Source organism: Balearica regulorum, chromosome 1, assembly GCF_011004875.1.
Source record: "Balearica regulorum gibbericeps isolate bBalReg1 chromosome 1, bBalReg1.pri, whole genome shotgun sequence".
NCBI lineage: Eukaryota > Metazoa > Chordata > Aves > Gruiformes > Gruidae > Balearica > Balearica regulorum.
This window is the reverse complement of record NC_046184.1, coordinates 161103885-161123446: the sequence shown is the minus strand read 5'-3', so window position 1 is coordinate 161123446 and position 19562 is coordinate 161103885. Positions and strand designations below refer to the sequence as shown.

Below are 19562 nucleotides of genomic sequence, written 5' to 3'. Positions count from 1 at the left end.
AAGTGCTGGATAAATGCAGAACAGAAATTTTATCTATGCCCCTAAGAGTTTGTGATCTAAATTTAAGACAAGAGAAGAAATTATTTCAGGAGAATGAGGAAGAGAACAATATAGTATTGCTACAGTTACTATTACAATACAGTATGTCAGTCAGTACTCCAAATGGCAACATGCTAAACAACGGCCTTTCCATAAGAGCACGGTACCATCTGCCTAGCTTTTTGAGGTTAGGGGCAATGAAGCACCATGGGAGGAGATTTGAAGAGCAGTTTTGCATTAAATTGAAAGCATGTGCAGGGCTCAGTGATCTGAATAAACAGATCTTAAGAAAAGAAAAAAAAAAACAGTTTGAGTTAAGTCTGAGGTACAAGTTGCAGGTCCAAGATATGTATTGTGGTGGTGATCATAAGAAACAAGAAAGGAAGCATGACATGCTTGCTTCGTCGTGTTGAACCTGCATTGGCAGCTGTAGGGTAGATAGGGAAGCAAGTCAGGGGGCGGTTTTATTGCTTAACTTTAGCCAGCTACATCTGAATGAGTTAGTTGTTGAGATTCCTGTTACGGGTGATGCAGAGAAGCAGACACTTTGGGGCCACAACTCATCTGACATGGGGAGAGGTGAATTATGCCCCAAGAGGACATATTTCTCTGTCGATGAAAAGGCAAAAATATGGCCATCTGAGTCTAACTGGCTGCATTGTAGACATCTATGGTGCAGATATGTCTAGAGTGAGGTGAGATGAATCGCAGCTGATAAGACAGGTGGGAAGCACAGGTTTTATAGGAGAAAGAGAGATGGAGATCATGGCAGAGTCAGGTGGACCCATTTCTCTCTATAGGAAGTAGCACTGAAAGGAGGAGAAAGGCCCAAATAATTTTTCATTGGTATTTTTTCAAATAAATCGGCAGGATTCTGTGTGGAGAGAGAAGTAGAGGCAGGAAATCCTTTGGGGTTTTGAGGAACAAATCCTGAACATCAAAAAGCTCTCTGGCACTGTCAGTGTGGGATTTCTTGAAGTTAAAATGAAGGTATTGTTTGAGTAGAGGATGGCTGAGATAAAGGAAGAGTTGATGAATCAGTGATACGGAATGTCACTGGAATACTTTGCAGTGTATACTAAAGGTACCTTGTAGAGTGAAAGTAGGCACAGGTGAAGCAAATCTTGGAATGATCCAGGCACAGGGACTGGCAGCATGTGCTACGTAAAGGGAAAAAGGGAGAGATGATTTGAAAGATGAACAGTTTCAGCAGCTCTGTCAATGGAGAAGCATGAAGACAACTTGAATTCTGTTAAAAAGTCATCAGACCTAATGCTCTGGAAATCACATACCGGTTACGGACGGGGACAAGTTACATGCCAGGACGTACATAGGGAAGGGTGAGGAGGAGCACTGGTGGTGCCTGGAAAGGGGGAGTGGAGCAACAGAGGCTTCTGAGAGAGCAGCAGTGTATGTGGTGAAGATGAATGGGCTTTTGTGAATGGAGAAGATAAACCACAGCTGCAGGTCAAATGAAGATCTCATGGTGATGGGAACAAGGAACTAAAACAGGTCAGACAAGTGGAGGTTGAAGTCATTAGGAAGAGTGTGGGGCAGCTTATTAATGCTTCAGGTAGATAAACCATCTCATTGCTAAATTTTTACTGTGATTTTTGCTTTATAGTCATCAGTGATCACAGTCTTCAGATTGCAACAAGTTTCCAAGATTTGTATAACTAATAATAACTCTTACACAGCTTTTTGGTTGGAAGAACTTTAGGAACAACACAGATGAACTTCATATTCTTTCTATGTCAAGATGAAATTAAAAATACATTTTTCTGTAACTTGGTTTATTTTTGGTTACAATAACTGAAGCCAGTCAGGAAAGCTTACTTGTTCTGTTTCTCTCAGCTTTAAACGAGATATTCCACAGATAAAAACATAAAACAAGAGAAAAATCGTACATAACCAAATTTACAATTTTTTTTCCCCAGCATATAAGTTCTCCTTAGTTTTCCTTACAACTTTTGTATATATTTTTCTATATGTTTTTCTTCTACTACGGGTAGTAGGTCCTTTCCTGTGCAAAAGCTATCCACCAACTTCTGAAATCAAGCCTTTAATTTTTAATGACAGAGGTCTGGAAGGGAGATTACATCCAGAATGAAAGCAAGGAAGATTGACAAGTACTTATTTCATAATTAAAGTGAAGTATTTAATAATATAGCATTAACTACTAGGACTGGAGCTGAATCTTTTTGAATATGTTAGGCAAACATGTCTGGTAACAAAAAGGCTTAAAGTTGGGAAAGAGAGGTTTTCCTTCTGGAAGCCTTCAGGGACACCTGCCTGCCTCTCGTTGCTTTGAGAAGTGCTTTTCTAGGCACCTAAAATGAAGGTGCAAGTTTGGCAGTATGGATCCTGAGAGGGTTTTTGGCTTCTTGAACTAGTTGAAGCTGAGAGTAACTTTCATTAAAACAAATTGTTGTCTCTATTGTATTAACCGCTGTTACAGCTGGCTGCAAATTTTTCATTTTCTGTAGGCGATATTAATCACGGGGTGCCTGTAATGTGCTGCTGCTTATCCTGAACAAATACAATTAAACTATATTAAAATTCCATAAGGAATTATTTAAATACATCTATTCCTATGTGAATATTAATATTTCTTTTTCCACTTAGGAGCAGATGTTCACTCTTTCTGTTTGAATTCCTTTCTCTAGCACAAGCTGTGTGACATTGAGGTACAAGTCACATAACGCAGCACATGCGTTCGGCATGGGTTCAAGCTATTTAGTGAGTTGTCACTCCTGCCCCTCAGATTTTGCTTGATTCCTTGTCATATAGGACTAGGGTCATATAGGTTCATACAGCTATATATTGCTAGTTTCTGCGTTGCTAACACCAACACTTTTGTGTTGGGAAGACTCATCATGTGGCTTTGCTGAGTGTAAAAGGCGACTTTTTAGAATGGTGCATCCCGTAATGCTTGAACTGGAAGTGAATAGCATGGCTTGCGCTTTGTTAAGCCAGCATTTTCCTGCTGCGAAAAGGCCACTCAAGGCCTGAGGGATATTGAGGCTGCTCTTTAGAGAAGCTCAGTTGCACACGTACCCAAAATGACATGCAAAGATTTAAAACTTTAGACTGCTGCTCAAGGAACCTTACTTCTCTTACCACAAATGTGGATTTGTCATAATGTCTCCTACAGTGGAACATAAGAGATTGGGTAACTTCAGTGTTTTGTGCATGGAACGATTGCATAAGCTCATAGTTATGGGGAGTGAGTTTCTTTTCCATTATTCTAATAGAGGATGGCTGTAAACCTCCTTGGAAGATTTTGATAGTAGTTGTGATAAATTTTTTCCTCATGTAATCAGACTGATGGGCTAATGGTATTATTTAAATTTCTAAAAATTACAGTCAAGGAATATTGCCTGGCAGGAGGAAACACAAAACCCTTTCCAAGAATGTGTCAAGCCAAAAGGGAAGCTGCAGTGTATTTATAGCCTATGGGTTAGTAAAAATGTGACCATTCAGACTCTTCTTTTAAATGTGTGTGGGGGGGTTTGCAGTTGAACACAAGCTGGCAGTTCTTGAATGGCTGGCTTCAATTCCCTGCAATGTGTTGATGGTTTGCGTTCAGGAGGGGTGATGATAAAGTCCAAATGTGATGAGGAGCCGCACTGCTTTCCCCAGACCTTTTCTCAGGGTTAAATCTGGTGTCATTCCCTCCTTCTCAATGAGCATTGAATATGAAGATAATGTAGGTGGTACTGTTGTCACCTGGATATTGTATTGCTTCTGGAACAACAGCCTGGGCAAAATTGCTGACTCAGATGTGACCTGATAAAAGGAGATAATGTATGCATGAAAAAGAAATATTTTCAAGAATTAGCTAATACGCTGTTCTCACCCTTTGTTGCCAATTAGTGTTCTACATATGTCTTATATAAGGAAGACTGAATAATAACTCGGTGTTATTTTTGCAAATGTGAAGATGAGAAGGGGGACAAGCAAGTGAGAACTCCGAGTGAGAACAGCGGTAGCAACATATGGAGCTTAAAAACATGCCTTATGAAAAATATGCTCTAATTCTCCATATTTATGTGATGTAAATGGTATTACAATGAAGTAGCTGCTGCTGCTCTGCAGCTCTGCCACGCCGTGCAGGAAGCGCAGCGCTTTCCCAGCTGGCAGCACCAGCAGGGAGTGTCCACCAGAAGAAGCCAGAGCGAAGGAGGATGGCAGGGATGAAGGCCCTAACTGCCAGCTGAACACTTTATCTGAAAGTTGTATCCTTGTTCAACTAATTATAACTTTCCTTCTCTGTTCACCTTCAGGCAATAATCATTAGGGCTGTATGAGTGTGTTTATATTTACTGAGAAACAGCAAATTTGCTGAACAGTGTGATTTAAAGTCTCAGAAGCATTTGAATGCATCAAATGATTGTGGCTGGAAAAAATCCAAGGCTTAATTGGAAGTTTTCTCTTTGTTAATCCCATAACTAATTTGGTGATTAGGGCATTCACCCTTGATGTGGGAGAACTTTATTCAGTTCCTCTCCCTACCTCAGGGGCACAAACCCAAACTTTCCAAATCTGAAATACACCTAAGCACCAGATCTCATCCTCCGCTTTTGCTACCAACATGCTTTTGCTTTGGATAAGAGAACAGTCACTGGGACAAGGACTAGGGCCCAGATGCCTGCAGTCTAATCACCTAAATTAGAGACCATATTTCTTCTTGTTGTCTGTTTAATTTGCTGGTAAAGCTTTTTGTGCAAAAGGGAACAGCTCCAACAAAATATTAAGGGCACTATTTTAGGCTCTCATGTAATATTCTGCTCCAGGAGAGTTACTAAGAAGGGAGACTGGCAAAAATCCCTGCTCTGAACTAGTTAGAGAAGGGATTTCGATCCAATTCTTTTGCCTTTAAACAAATTCACATTGTTGACAATATTTTGACGTGGATAAGGGTCAGAGACATCTTCAGCTACTTCCTAGACGAGTGTAAGGAGCAGTTCAGAGGCTGTCCTGGCTCAAATACCTCTAACTTACTCAGTAATTCCTAGCTGGTTCCTTCACGATCCTGTCCAGCTGTTAAAGCTGGGTTAGTTAATTTGGGGTGGGGGAGAATAAATGACTGAAAGAAGGTAGTCGTTCAATACTTAAAACTTCCCTGCATCAGCCATGATGTGCTCTCCTTTCCCATTACAGAAATAAACTCTATTCCCCTCTTTCCCTGTCTATTTCTTCTATTAACCTTTTTTGTTGCCTCTTATGTCCCTTACAAACTATAACTTGTCCTGTGTCATAAGCTTTCTAGTGTTACTCCCACATGCTGGTGCTGTTCCTGTGTTCTTGTCCTTAAATACGTGTCCTTATTTAAGTTTTCTGTATAGGTTGGGGTTTTTTTCAATTCTGAGGTCACTGAAGAGCTCTAAATGCAGTCATATTGTTTTATCACTATTCTCTGTACTCTTCGTTGCTGTTGTATTTAATAAGAGTCTTTCAGCTCTCCAGAACACTTCCATCCTTTATGGTTCTCTCCCAGGAGGTTGAAAGGACCTATTCCCTGGGTAGGTTGAATTCCACTTTTCAAGACGATTGCTTCTGTTCGCACTGATTTCTTTCCTTAAAATAGCAGGTTCTTTGGCTTTATTCTCAGCTTCACTGAGATTACTTCCACGTAGTTTTCTCAACTATTTCCCATTAATATCTATCAAATCTGAAATATTTGCTTCTCTAATACCTTCCTTCATCTTTAGGAGCAGTTTCCTGCTGTACATCACAAAGCTTGGACTGTCCCCTGAGCATTTCCACTGATTGCAGAAATCAGTCCCTTGCCCTCTCCCAAAATGGTAGCTCCCTACCATGGCTTTAGCCATGTTCTTCATGGCCTAAATTTATCTTCAACCAAGCCAAAACTCTGCCTTCCATCTCTGCCAGAAGCTGAGAGTGAGAACACACATTTTTTTACATAGAATGCAGCATCCCCTTTTTCTATACAGTTACTTTAGTTTCTGAAACAGAGACTGCTGTACGCTGGGGCTTTTTACTTCACTTACATGTTTGCTTTTTGTGCATAGAAAGGTTGTGCTGTTGGACTGTTGAACTAGTTCTTCATTTGGAATAGGTAAGGTTTGCAGCCAAAGAAAAGCTCAATTATTAAACATTGTATTTCCTTACAGTTTCCAGAGTAGCAGTTTATTAAAAGATTTAATTTTAGTTTGGATTTCATGTGAGCTGCTAGTAATTACACTCGGTTTAAAAGCAATGAAATGTAATTAAAAATCTGAATTGCAGGAGAAATTAGGAGAAACTGGCTAATTAAACAATATGATCATTTGTAATGGTTCCAGTTGCCCAGTAATGTAATTTAGAAAAGAAATTGTTTGAGAAGTATTTTAAATAATTATGGGAGAAGATTATATGTTGGTGTTTGCTTTGCAAAATATGCACCACATAGTGAGCTTTCTTTGAAATCACTGCACCTAAAACATGGAAAGAACTGTTCGGGGCTTACTAATGTGTTTGGAGTGGCTATCCAATTGTAAGTAAGTGAAACATGACATCTTTCCCCTGAATGAAATTGTCTTCTCCAAGTCCTACCTTCATCCTTGACTCCTCTTACAAACCGTTCTTCGAAAAGACAGTGTGACCTCTTCCCCAGGGCAAGACAGGCAGGAGAAAGATACTGTAGGTAATGTGACTGTCTCCAAACTGCCCTCAGGTTTCTTTGTGTCCTGAAATGGTGCTGCACAGGGGAAACAAGATGCCTGGAAATCTCAACTGTGAATTATTCTGCCAAAAGAATTTAAGTTATACATACCTTCTGGGAAAGGTGACAACTCTGAAAATAGGTGAAGACACTGTTCTACAAACTCTTCTACCAAAGTAATGTTTAATGAGTAAAACCATAGACAAAGCACTTCATCCAGTGGTGGATCCTTTTCCAAGTGGTTGAGTGTTGAGCAGTCTTTTAGATCTGGCTTACTTCATGTAGGAACCTGGTCTGTTCTGGAAATTCTATCCCTTTTACAGGTTTGATGAAATGCTTCTGCCTGCTTCCTGAAAATAGAGAAACCAAAATATTTTTCACTGTGTAGAAGCTAGTAGTGTTTCCTTCTGATATGGAGCCAACAGCAGGTGTACAAGTTAACACAGAAGACATCAGAACTGTGCTAGCATGAATTAGTTTGAAGAGAGGTACAGCAAATGCCACATTAATTCTCTTCTCCCCTAAAGAGTGTAATCTGTGATGACTGATAGAAGTGTTTTGTAAAGAGCATTTTAGATAACAAAGCGCTGAAGAATACTGATGAGAAGGTATTTCACCTCCCCCTTATTACTGTAAATTCTGTGAATGCTTCCGTCTTACAATGTTATGGAACACACTTTTGTACCTTAGCAGATATTTTCTTTTTAAGCAAAAATAAAATTGTTTGTAGCTTGTTTATGATGAGATTCATCTACAAAAGGTAAGGAATCTACCCTTTCCAATCCTACTCTTCCAAGAGTATGATCATCTTTGGGGTTCTCTGTACTACAAGGTATTTCTCCTCCAGTCCTGGTTCTCGTTATTTGCATTGCTTAGGCTTTTAGAGTAGGGAGTTCACCCTAAAGCTGGGAGTTGCCTGAGCGAGAACAGGATTACTGTTTGGTGGTGAGTCGTAATTCAAAATGAACATAACATTTCGAGAGAACAGTCAAAAAGCATGAAATCTGAAACACTTCCTAGTAAAAAAGGATGGGATCAAAGAATACAGTACTCAGAGGCTTTTGATTAAATAGTACTTCATGAGAGAGACACAGGAATGGATTAATTGGTATTTATGTCTACTACTAGCATTGGAAAGCAGGTGTCAAACAGTCCATCCCCCTACCAGGGCAAAATCATTTGGGACTCTTCTGCCCCTTCTTCTCTCTTTGCCTGAATCCCTCCTGCCCCATGCATGGGTGTGACTACCTGACAGGATTTAGTCCTTTGTGATTTAAATCAAAGCTTTGGGTTTTCAGTTACATGAGTGTGGTGGGTTGACCCTGGCTGGGGGCCAGGTGCCCACCAGACCCGCTCTATCATTCCCCTCATTCACTAGACGGGGGAAAAAGGGTATAACGAAAGTCTTGTGGGTCGAGATAAGGACAGGGAGAGATCACTCACTAATTATCGTCATGAGCAAAACAGATTGAACTTAGAGAGGGAATTCATCTTATTTATTACCAAGCAAAACAGAGTAGAGCAATGAGAAATAAAATCAACTCTTAAAACACCTCCCCCAACTCCTCCCATCTTCCTGGGCTCAACTTCACTCCCGGCTTCAACCTCCACCCCCCGCCGTCAGCGGCACAGGGGGACGGGGAGTGGGGGTTACGGTCAGTTCATCACACGTTGTTTCTGCCGCTTCTTCATCCTCAGGGGGAGGACTCCTCTCATCATTCCCCTGCTCCAACATGGGGTCCCTCTCACGGGCTACAGTCCTCCACGAACTTCTCCAACGTGAGTCTCTCCCACGGGCTACAGTCCTTCACGAACTGCTCCAGCGTGGGTCCCCCACGGGGTCACAAGTCCTGCCAGCAAACCTGTTCTGTCGTGGGCTCCTCTCTCCATGGGGCCACAGGTCCTGCCAGGAACTTGCTCCAGCGTGAGCTTCCCACAGGGTCACAGCCTCCTTCAGGTGCCTCCACCTGCTCTGGCGTGGGGTCCTCCACGGGCTGCAGGTGGAATCGCTACACCCCCTCATCCTCCCTCCATGGGCTGCAGGGGGACAGCCTGCCTCACCATGGTCTTCACCACAGGCTGCAGGGGGATCTCTGCTCCAGCACCTGGAGCACCTCCTGCCCCTCCTTCTGCACTGACCTTGGTGTCTGCAGAGTTTCTTACATCTTCTCACTCCTCTCTCCGGCTGCAAAAGCTCTCTCTAAGTTGTTTTTTCCTTCTTAACTATGTTATCACAGAGGCGCTGATTGGCTTGGCCTTGGCCAGCGGCGGGTCCGTCTTGGAGCCGGCTGGCATTGGCTCTATCAGACACAGGGGAAGCTTCTAGCAGCTTCTCACAGAAGCCACCCCTGTAGACCCCCCCCCCACTACCAAAACCGTGCCACACAAACCCAATACAATGAGTTAAGTCAATGTATTTGAAATTTGTGACATTATTTTGCTCTGGACTCTGACTTGATTGCAGGTGCCAAGTTTCTATGCAGAACAAATTTTACAGCTCAATTTCTTTTTCCCTAGCTATTGGAAAGCGAGTGAGCAAAGGGTCAGAGTTGATTAAATTTATAGGCAGTCCTCCTGTACTGCATGTTTTCTTTTGGTCTTTGTTTTCAATTTAAGGCAGATGCAGTCAAGATACAAGATATAGAGCTGTGCTTCTTTTACATAAAGTATGTTGTATTAATTTAAAATAAATGAAACAATGTAATGAAGCCCTGATTAGGTAAGGATTCCTGCTAATAACAGGAAACAGGATTTTTGTGTCTTGTGTGCTTTCCCTCAGGTTACAGTAGAGTTTGTTTCTGTCCTGAAAGTATCGCCTTTTGCACAATTGTTTAATATTAATTTATGCTGAGGAAAGGCCAGGTTGTCATTCCCAACATCCAGTTTTAATTCAGACAAACCAGCAAAGGGGACAAAGTGTCCAGTGGGTGAGAACTCCAACCACCCTCAGTCCTTTAGTCTCTTCCAAGAGGCTAACATATTCTATGGTACTTCTTTTTATAATGTGGTTACTGGTCTGGAGAACTGAACAGCAACCCCCAAATACGTCAGTATGGTCACTACTTTCAGGTATAGAAAATAAAAGCTAATTATAATTGGAAACTTTTGGATCATGCTGGTGCGCTTAGTTGGATGGGTGTAATTCAGGCTTTTTCAAATGACTGTAATTACTCTGTCTGAGTTAATGAAGCAGCTATTACACTTTATGAAGCAGAGATTTATAGTTTTAGTGTCAGCGATACTTGGGAAACTAAAGAAGAGTTGTTTAATGAATTAAAGAAATTTTTATATAAAAATGTAGTCTTTACACATAAATGCTGCTGTATAGAGGAAGGGACAGGGTAGCAAAATCACAAACTTCGTTACCAATAAAAAAAGATTTGTGTCAGATATTAGGAATACCTTTTAACGGTGAGGGTAATGAAACACTGGAATGCATGAGGTGACACCACAATTTCCACAGGCCATGCTGAAGGTTTTTAAGAATGTCTGTCAGGAAGGTATTTGTGCATCCTTGTGGCTAGGTGACCTTTTGAGTTACTTACTGATTTTATTCACCACACTTCATATATATACAGGTAGTTCAGAGCTGCTTAGGCAGACACCCAGTGGGATGATGTTCCGGGGCTGCCTAATTGCATTCTTGAACCCATTACTTCTTCTCTAAGGTCTCTACATGCTTAACTCCAGTGGCCTTGGAAGGTTCAGGCCCTGTAGATTTTATCAGATTAATTTAGGAAAGTAGTGTATAAATCTTCAAGAGATCCCCAGAAAACGAGATATGGACAGGCCTGCGCTGGATTTTGATGGTAAGCACTTTTACATTATTGTTCATGGTTAGAGCTGTCAGCCATGGGGTGGGGATCACATGTTCTGGTTGCTGATCAACCTGGAGAAGAATGATGTAACCTGCTGTAAGGGAATTGTCCTGACTGTTAGGTCTTGAGCTGTTCTCAGCAAGAGCTTTCACCTTCTGTGCTGTGGAAGCTTGGCCTATGAAGAACACAGATAAGAAGCATGCTGGCTTAATGGGTGAGGAGGATGCCAAACTGATCTTCCCAGCTCAGGGACCCCCAGAATATGCATGTAAGTTACACCATTACAGATAAAAGCTAAATCCAGTCTTGGATCTGAGTGACTGAAGGTGCCTTACATTTCCAGTTGGTACTCTGTTCTCTCAGTGAAAGACAAAGATGCACAGTTTGAGCAGGCTTAGACTCCCTCTGGAAGTGCACCGGTTCCTCATGAGTTAATAGAGGCAAGAAGATACTCCTGTTATGTGGATTTCCAGCGGAACATACTTGCCCCAGAGAAGAAATGTATGTAGTTGTGGTGGGTAGACAGGATGCTCCCTGCTCCCCTGCTCTGGTCCGCATGAGTAAGTTAGACATACAATTATTGTGAGTTGGATTCAGACCTTCTGTTTCTTCAAAGAATAATGATATTTGCTTTTCTAAAGATGGAAGGCAGTGGATGTAAAAACTGATCTAAAAATATGAATTAAGTGTATTTCCAGTATGTGCAGAAAGTTTAGGTCTTCAAGTGTTGATGATCACCAGGAGTGACAGCCTCATGCTAGTGAGAGACAAAAGGCAAGCTCTCATATACCCAACTATATGTATAAAAAAATTAAGGAGTGTTGTCTACTTGGTCTTCAGTCAGCCAGCTTGAAAACAAGCTGGGTGAAGAGTATTTGCCTTCTGTAGGCTATGTCCTGTCAGGCTGGAGGTAGACACCAGAGAGACAGCAGCCAGTTGTGTGGGAAGTGGCTGGGTGGCAGTGCATAGTGATGCTTCAGGGGTCTGGAAATGTCATGTACCTTCTGTTGACAAATATCTATCTGTGCCACCTGGTTTCCATTTACAGTCCTTGCTCTGGTGAGGCTTATAACCTGAAATGTTAGAGAGAACTACTAACTTTCTCAAAATCTCCTGACTGCTTGTAATTAGGGCCCTCACTGCTACTTGGGGAAATGTGTTTGCGGACGCATAGGAACAAGCACAGTGCGTCTCTGATCCCTTGACTTTTGAACTGCGTGGCGGTAGGATAAATTTTTAACCAATACAGCTCCTATTAAGAATATTTTTTATTCAGTTCTGCAAGGAATAGTGTCTTTAAATATAATTTAAAGTTAAAGGCCTCAGTCAAGCATGCACTATGAAGCAATGTGCAAACTGGCTCAATTTCAGACGATTTTGACTAGGCAACAGATGAGTAAAAGGACAGAATGTAGAGAGAGGCATAGACACTAAAAACAGAAGTCAGTTTTCATAAATTCAACGTCAAAGTAGTCACATTTAGTAATGCATGTGCATCACAACAGAAGACTTGCTGTTAAAGAAGGAACAGAAAGAGAACAGGAGCTGCTAATTTCCATGGTGAGTTCTTCCCAAGCCTGAGAAGAATGGAGGAAACTAAGGAGAATGCTTAAAAAAAAAAAAAAAAAAGGGTAGCTAAGGCTGCTGGTAGTAGGAAGAAGGTGAGAGCTCACAGTAAGAAGACAAATAAGATTTTTTTTTTTTTTGCAAACAAAAATACTTTTACCATTTTTACAATTTTTTCTGCTCTCCCATAAATATTTATAACAGCAAAAGATGAACTCACAAGCTACATAAAGAAATAGTAAAATTAACTTTCATAACTGTCTTTTTCACAACCTTGTTTCAGTCATTGTCATGTAAGATTTTAGTTGTAACAATGTCTAATATTTTCACACAACTTTATGATTTTTTCAAGTTGACTGAGCCCATTGAGCACTGAAATTCTGTAAGTAGATCTCGGATATTATTAAATTTGGCTATTACATATGTGCATCTAAACAAGGACAATATGAACCTGTATTAAATTTGGGTTGAGTCATGCATAATTCCTGAGAACTTCATATGGAAATGCCATATCCTTTTCTCTTTTCTCTCCCTAAACAAGGCGTTGCAGCACCTGTAGTTCTTTGGCATAAATCAGTAAATCAGAGCAACTCTGGCTGTGATACCTCAGGATGAAAAATTAAGACTCATTCGAATGCCACATCTGGAATTTAATTGTGTACAAGTTACATTAATGAAACGGAGGTTTTCTTAGTATGCTCTATTTATGTATGAAGGTGTTTCTAGGAAGTGTACTGTACATGGCAGTATGACATACTGTAAATATTACACAGATCTTTTTGGCATTTGTTTTTAGGGAGCAAGGTGGAATTCAGTAGCATTCAGGGTGATGGCACAAAGTCTGGGAAACACAAGGATTTAGATTCTCCAAATTTATGGACGATGCTGGCCTCCTTTGTGAGGTGAGTGTGAACTCTAAGGATTAAGTTAACTTTATTAAACCAATTGAAAGGAAATCAATATATCCATTTGGTTTAGTAGAAAAGAAACCTAATTAGGTTGGTCTGTATTATTCCTACTATGGTCCAATTTTACCTAATTGTTCTTTGGCCAGGATAGACTTTCACCCCTGCTAGTACTAAAAACTGCCATTGACCACAATATTTCTGGTAAAAGCTCTGAACTCTTCTTTAGTTTCAAATCACCAAATCAGTGGGATGCTGTACAGGACTTTAGGGAGCCATTTTTATTGAAAATGAGAATGAAACGATGGAGGAGTAGGCAGCTGAACTATTTAGAGTTGGAATGATGTGTGGACTAGTACCAGTGCTGCTCTAACGGTGTAGGATGCATTTTGAGTGCTTTTCATGTTCTGTTGGGGCACTGACAGCAAAATGTTGGCGTAAATATCAGCTCTTTTCTGGAGCACCTTTTTCTCTTTGCTTTGGGCCAGTCACTGTAACTATGACCTGTGTGTACTTGCACAAAGCCTCTGTGAACCATTTCAGGTTCCTCAGGGGCCACCTCAAACCTGGATGATGGAGCCTTTTGATTGCAAAGCCTTGTTTGGAAACCACAAGATAATATCAGTGTTGTTTGGGCAATTACTGCTATGATGCATGTAACCACTAGACAAAACTGTATAGAAACTTCTTCAGAAGATGCTTTTCATAATGTTCAGAAAGGATCAAAACCAAAATCATTGCAAAACAGAACTGAACAACACAGGAAATAGCACAGAAATGAGAAGGGTGAGCTGGCTTAAACAGAAAAGATTTAAAGTCTTTAACGATAGCTTATTGTAATGACAGTAGTGATAAAATGAGCAAGTATGTTCTAAGTGGTTTGTTTTAATCTTCTTTTGTATTTGTTTCCAGAAGAAAGACCAAAGAACAGGAAAAATTGTAACCACTCATATCTAGTTTTTTCTAATTGAAACAATCTTTCACATTCAATTTTGAGTCCTCTCTTTGCAAACCCAGAATACTGTTTATGCAGAACATTAATTCAGGCACTTTAATCGTTAGCAAGCTCCAATCAAATTATTCTGTTTAATCTTTATTATGCAGAAAACATTGTTTGCTGTATTTCATATTTGATTATTATTTCACTCAGGATTTGTGCCCTTCCCGTTTGGATGGAAATGGGTGCTTAAAAAAAAAAAAAAAAGCTAGAATTTTAAATCAGATTTTTAGTGATTGCATTTATTTTATCTTTATTACTGTAGTTTTGTCAATGTCTGGTTTTCACTTTGAAGCAACAGATTTACTCAATTTCAGTACTGTTTCTAGTCACTGTTGGACTGAGTTTTCTGGATATGTAAGCAGCTATCAATGTAGAGATTTCAACAGTGCGTCCCAGCAGGTAAAGTTTCAGGGTTATGCTTGCAGCCCTTCAAAGGAGACAATGTTCTGTAAATCCTATGTCTTCGGTAGCCTTGTTGCTGTTATAGTTATTAGGAGAGCTACTAAAACTGGGTAGCAGGCAGAGCTCAGCCTCTTTGAGCTATAGCCTGCGAGAGCCTTCACATCCTACGTTTTTCTCTCTCCTCTTGGGCACGCCCTGACATAAACCACCAAACAACCCAAGGACTGTAATGACTTTACGGCTCAGAGCCTGCTGAGATGCATCTGAAAGGTCTAGCAGCTGCCCACCTGTACTGTTACGCACCCAAGAATACCTGTGTGCACCCTTCAGTTTTGGTATTTACTAGGTATCCCTTCTTGCCGTGTAATTTGTACTTATGTGTTGGGAGAGCAGAACAAGCTTTTCAGCTTTTGCAATTCAGATTTGGTGTCATAACTTTTGATGAACTAGTGTAATAAAAGAAAATATGCTCTTGACACCTGCTAGTTGTGCTGAAACCAAAAGTAATTAAGGAAAAAGCTACAAATAAAAACTAGAAAATTGTAAATAACAGTTTTTCTCCATTCTAAACACTCAGTTAATTTAGCAGCTTAAAGGATTATAAGATACAGTGATATCTATGAAACTATATTGAACCCCCAAATTTTGGATTTCTTGTAATAGTCAATTTTTTAAATCAGTGTTATGTGATTTATTAATTTTTATATGATTCAGCCACATACGTTAGTTTTTAAAACACATTTCTGTTATTTTAATAGAGGGCTGTGAGTTTAAACTGGAGTAGTTTGTCAAAATTACCCATTTATTTTTCAATAACTGTATTTTAAAGAGAGAAGATATTTTTCTATGAGTTTTTTTAGCTTATACATTTTTGTCCATCCTGACATCAAGATGATTTGTGGAGTGACTGTTATGCTTTGGGCTTTTTCGTAGCATTTTTCAGTTTATGGGCTGTGCAATGTTTGTTTTGTGACTTTAAACTGCATTATGATTTCTGTAAGCATTTTGTCTTCATGAATATAATATAATCAAATTTGTATTTTGAAGCCTATAAAGTGATTACAAGAAGAAAAATGCTATGTTGTTGCAATGGAAAGGCAACTGTCTTTGATAGATGGCTTACTAAAACATATTAGTTTGATTTTGGTATGAATTAGTGTCTTCATAGGACACTCCTTTCCGTGCACATTGAGCATTCAGGTTGGCGGGTTTTATTTACTTAAAATCTTTCAGTTGGCTGTGTTATAGTAGATGTTGAAAGACAGTTAACTTCATGTGTTCTGCAGTTCCTTTGGTTTTTCAAAGAGTTTTTTTTTCAATAGCTCTAATTTATGATCTGTGACCTGCTTTGTTAGATGCTCAGAGTTGCTTTGAATGCATACTTAAGTTTAACAGTTGTGATCCTCAAGGTCTTCCAGCATTTGGTCTTGTGTTAATTTACCTGCAGGGGACTATTAACTTGTCTTATTAGCTTGAGGTCATTATTTCCTGTCTGAATGAAGTGAAACCCAATTAGCATTCTCAAGTGTTTCACATGTTAACTTGGAGGAAAGGGAAAGGCAAAAGAAAAGAAAAGAGAACAAAGAAATCGACGGATTTGGCCTTAAAAATAGAGAGCTGCAGTTCCATTTTTAGTTACAGCAATGCAAAGCTACCATAAAAAGTTTTATCTTCCAGGGTTGATTTAGGTTCACTTACTCCTTACTTCAACTGAGATGAGAACCTGTCAATAGATGCCTGTTTTCCAAGGAGGTGTCTCTGCTGCTTCCAGCAATGGCAGTTCAGCGCTATATTTTTGATTGATTTCAGGAGAGTCAGGAAAAAACATCCAAATCCTGCACATGCACGTGTATTCGCATTGTACCTGTAAAGCATTTGTTCTTGGTGGTACTCAGCATTTCCAGGCCCCCAGAATATCATCCATACCTGTGATCTTGATGCCTGACTTTTTATAAGACATGGGGAGAGTTACACACAGAAGAGATCCACAGTGCAAAGCAATGCCTCAAATTAAGAAACTTAAGTGCTGTAGTTCAGGCTGATCTTGAATTCCGACCCTTTTACAGAATCATGGAATGGTTTGGGTTGGAAGGGACCTCAAAGATCATCTAGTTCCAACCCCCTTGCCACGGGCAGGGACACCCTCCACTAGACCAGGTTGCCCAAAGCCCCATCCAACCTGGCCTTGAACACTTCCAGGCAGGGACATCCACAGCTTCTCTGGGCAATCTGTTCCAGTGCTTCATTACTCTTAGTGTAAAAAAATTCTTCCTTACATCTAGTCTAAATCTGCCCCCTTTCAGTTTAAAACCATTACCCTTTGTCCTATCACAACAGGCCCTGCTAAGAAGTACTGGGGTACAATGCCCAGTATCAAACTGGGTGTTATGTGTTAACAGCATAAAATACAAGGACATGGGTGTTTTGAGGACCTGGCTCTCAGGCTGAGAGCTGACCTACTCAGAGGTCCTGCTATAGATGCCTAAATCCTTTTATGAGGCTGGTGTCAGGGAGTACAACCAAGAACCTGGGCAGCAGAGCAGGGGAGGGCACTGATGCGGTTTGGGTGTCAGGGCACGGACAGGTGTGCATCTGGAGGGAGGGCAGACAAATCCTGGCACCCCTCACTCTGTGTACATTTCTCCTTTCTATGTTTTTCAGCATTAAATGTTTGGAGACTATATTGGCAGATACAGGTCAAGTTGCTAATTACTAATTGTAGATTCGTGACACCTAAATAATTTTTACTTTTAGCCTGGGAAATTAAGCTGAGTTGATGGTCCAGTCTGGTTTAGGAAGCATGGTATCAATAGTTTCATCTTAGTCTATTTTATCAGCTATTGTATTCCTTAGCCTTGTCATCTTTCTATTTCTGTAGCTATTGCACATCTACAGGGATTTAGAAACACAGAAACAGTCTCCCACTACCAGATTCTTCTACGTTAATTATGGCTGACATTTCAAGGTGTCTTGACCAGTGTTATTTTAGCTAATTCAAATATCAAACAGGCAAGTCTAAATAAAAGTCAAATTAGTTGGATCCAGAGTGAAGGTAACAGCTGATTTTAGATTATGGTCCTAGTGGATTATCTGTGAAAGGCTGATTCTGTTCCATATCATGTAGAATTTTATGTGAAATTGTGTTCCTTGGATAAAGAACCAGAACTGCTGTTTTCCAGGCAGTGTATTGCCATACTAATTTAGTCAGGTAAGAGTTTTAGCAATTCCCTTACTGCACACATTTAAATAGTTTAGTGTTTAGTTTTTAATGTTTTATGTTTATTCAATTTTGTAGGAAAGAAAAAAAATACTAGCTGAGGTTATTTTCTGTGTGATGGGAGGGTAACAGTGTTAAAGGTCTTAATTTCTATGTAGCTGCCTTCAAGAGATTGCTTTCAAAATGTTGGATCTGATTTTCATTACTAACTCAACTGTTTTCACCTCTTCAGGCAATGGAAAGTTTCCCGTCAAGTAGGAGTGATTTAGGGCAACATTCGGCATCCTGATGTTTGAGAATCAGTTGATTGTGTGTAATTAGTCAGACTCAGGAGAGCATCAGCAACACTTCAATGAACACTGTTTCTCCCCGTCATCAGCTGTGACTTCCATGTGCAAAACTGATGCATGATTTTGAGGCAGAAGTGCTTATCTGGAGAGCTGAGTAACAAATGGGATATGCAACTTCCCATCTTAACGTTACTGATTTGAATCCAGCCTTAATAATGAATAATGTTATAAAGTTACCTATATATCAAGTGGGAAACTGTAAATGAGAGTGAAGTTAGTTGGATGCAGAGTGAACAGGTATATTCCCTAACTACCTGGCAGGCACAGTCATTGCCAGAGGATTTCATTGTACTCTATTTTGTTTAAAAATTTAGTGCCAACGTTGAAAAGATCCTAAAAGTAATTTTCTTAGGGTAAGTCTAATTACTTCATTTTCTTGTTTTCTAAGCTTATGTGAAACTACTCGGCAAGTGCTTAATTTCTGTCTTAGTATGGGTATGGTGCCGAGCTGACACCCTGTAAGAGAAAAAATAAAAAAGAATGTATGTTGTCTCCAGAGAAGAAGAAAAAAGTGTAATGTGGAACTAGAACAAAGTGTCTCCATGGGCTGAGGGGACAGAGAAGGCTTTGATATTGCCTGAAGTAATGCCACGGATACTGTTTTGCATCATCTTGCACCCTCTGTGCATTTACAACCATGACCATTGAGCTGTGCAAAATTCTCAAATTCTGGAAATTGCTTTTTCACAGAGTGCCTTGGTCTATGTGAATTGCCTGCCAGTTCTTCCACATGTACTAGCAGATCAGGAATACTGACAAGATGTTAAGGTTAATGATGTTAACAATGACTAAGCAGCAAGTGTGTTAAGAGGATACGCAAAGAAGGGGGTTGGGAGCAGTGTAAGTATCTAGTTGCAGAACAAGAGAACTGGTGTCTGGGAATAGAGACTCGAGACTTGCAGAGAATGCTCAGATCTGAGCAAGAGAGATACAGGAGCATGTTTTGCCTGGGCAGGGTTGAGGAGGAATAAGGAGGAGAGCGCTGTCCTGGCCAGAAGATGGGAGCAATCATCTCCACCATGACTTGGAGACACAGGAGAAGCTCCCATCTGTTGGTAAAATGCTCCCAAGCAGTAAGGGAAGTGTGAGACAGTGACGTTATGTTTCAACATCCTGCACCAGATCTGTGCGTGGAATTCACTTTATTGGGCACTACAGGTGTTACACAGTCAATCAAGAGACACAAAGATGTTCACGTTGAAGGAGAAAAGTGTGCTTACCAGAATTGTTGGGTAGAGGGCAAAGGAGGGCAGAACAAGTCCTGAAGATGCAGACTGGATATGGTATGGGTTCATTTTTTGCAAAGTAATCATAGGATGGGGGCCTGCTCCCAAGAGATACACCAGAGGAGCCAGGGGAAGACCAAAGCCTAGAACTTATCCATACCAAGCAAATCTCTTGAGCCCATTGGCACAGCAAACCAGTACGTGAATACATTCAGATGACGTGCCTCTGTCAAGGCTGCATACGTGACTCTGACATCCAGCGACTGTATCTTCGCGTGCTGGAAATGAAAGATCTGTTCTTATTCTGCTTTTGTTTGGTCTCTCCAATCTGCTGTGAGGAGTTCTCCTGAAGCAAACGTTCAGAATAAAGGG

The 19562-nt window shown here is 40.4% G+C and overlaps 1 protein-coding gene and 1 long non-coding RNA gene across 2 annotated transcripts in view; one reads left to right on the top strand and one right to left on the bottom strand.

Annotated features, from left to right (window-relative positions):
- Nucleotides 1-9023, bottom strand: part of LOC142599687 (uncharacterized) — a 374377-nt gene extending 365354 nt beyond the window's left edge. The window contains exon 1 of the long non-coding RNA XR_012833220.1: nt 8846-9023. This is a non-coding gene — a long non-coding RNA (uncharacterized LOC142599687). The remainder of the gene's footprint in view (nt 1-8845) is intronic.
- HS6ST3 (heparan sulfate 6-O-sulfotransferase 3) overlaps nt 1-19562 on the top strand; it is a 317383-nt gene that overhangs the window by 226599 nt on the left and 71222 nt on the right. The gene's annotated exons all lie outside the window — the stretch shown is intronic.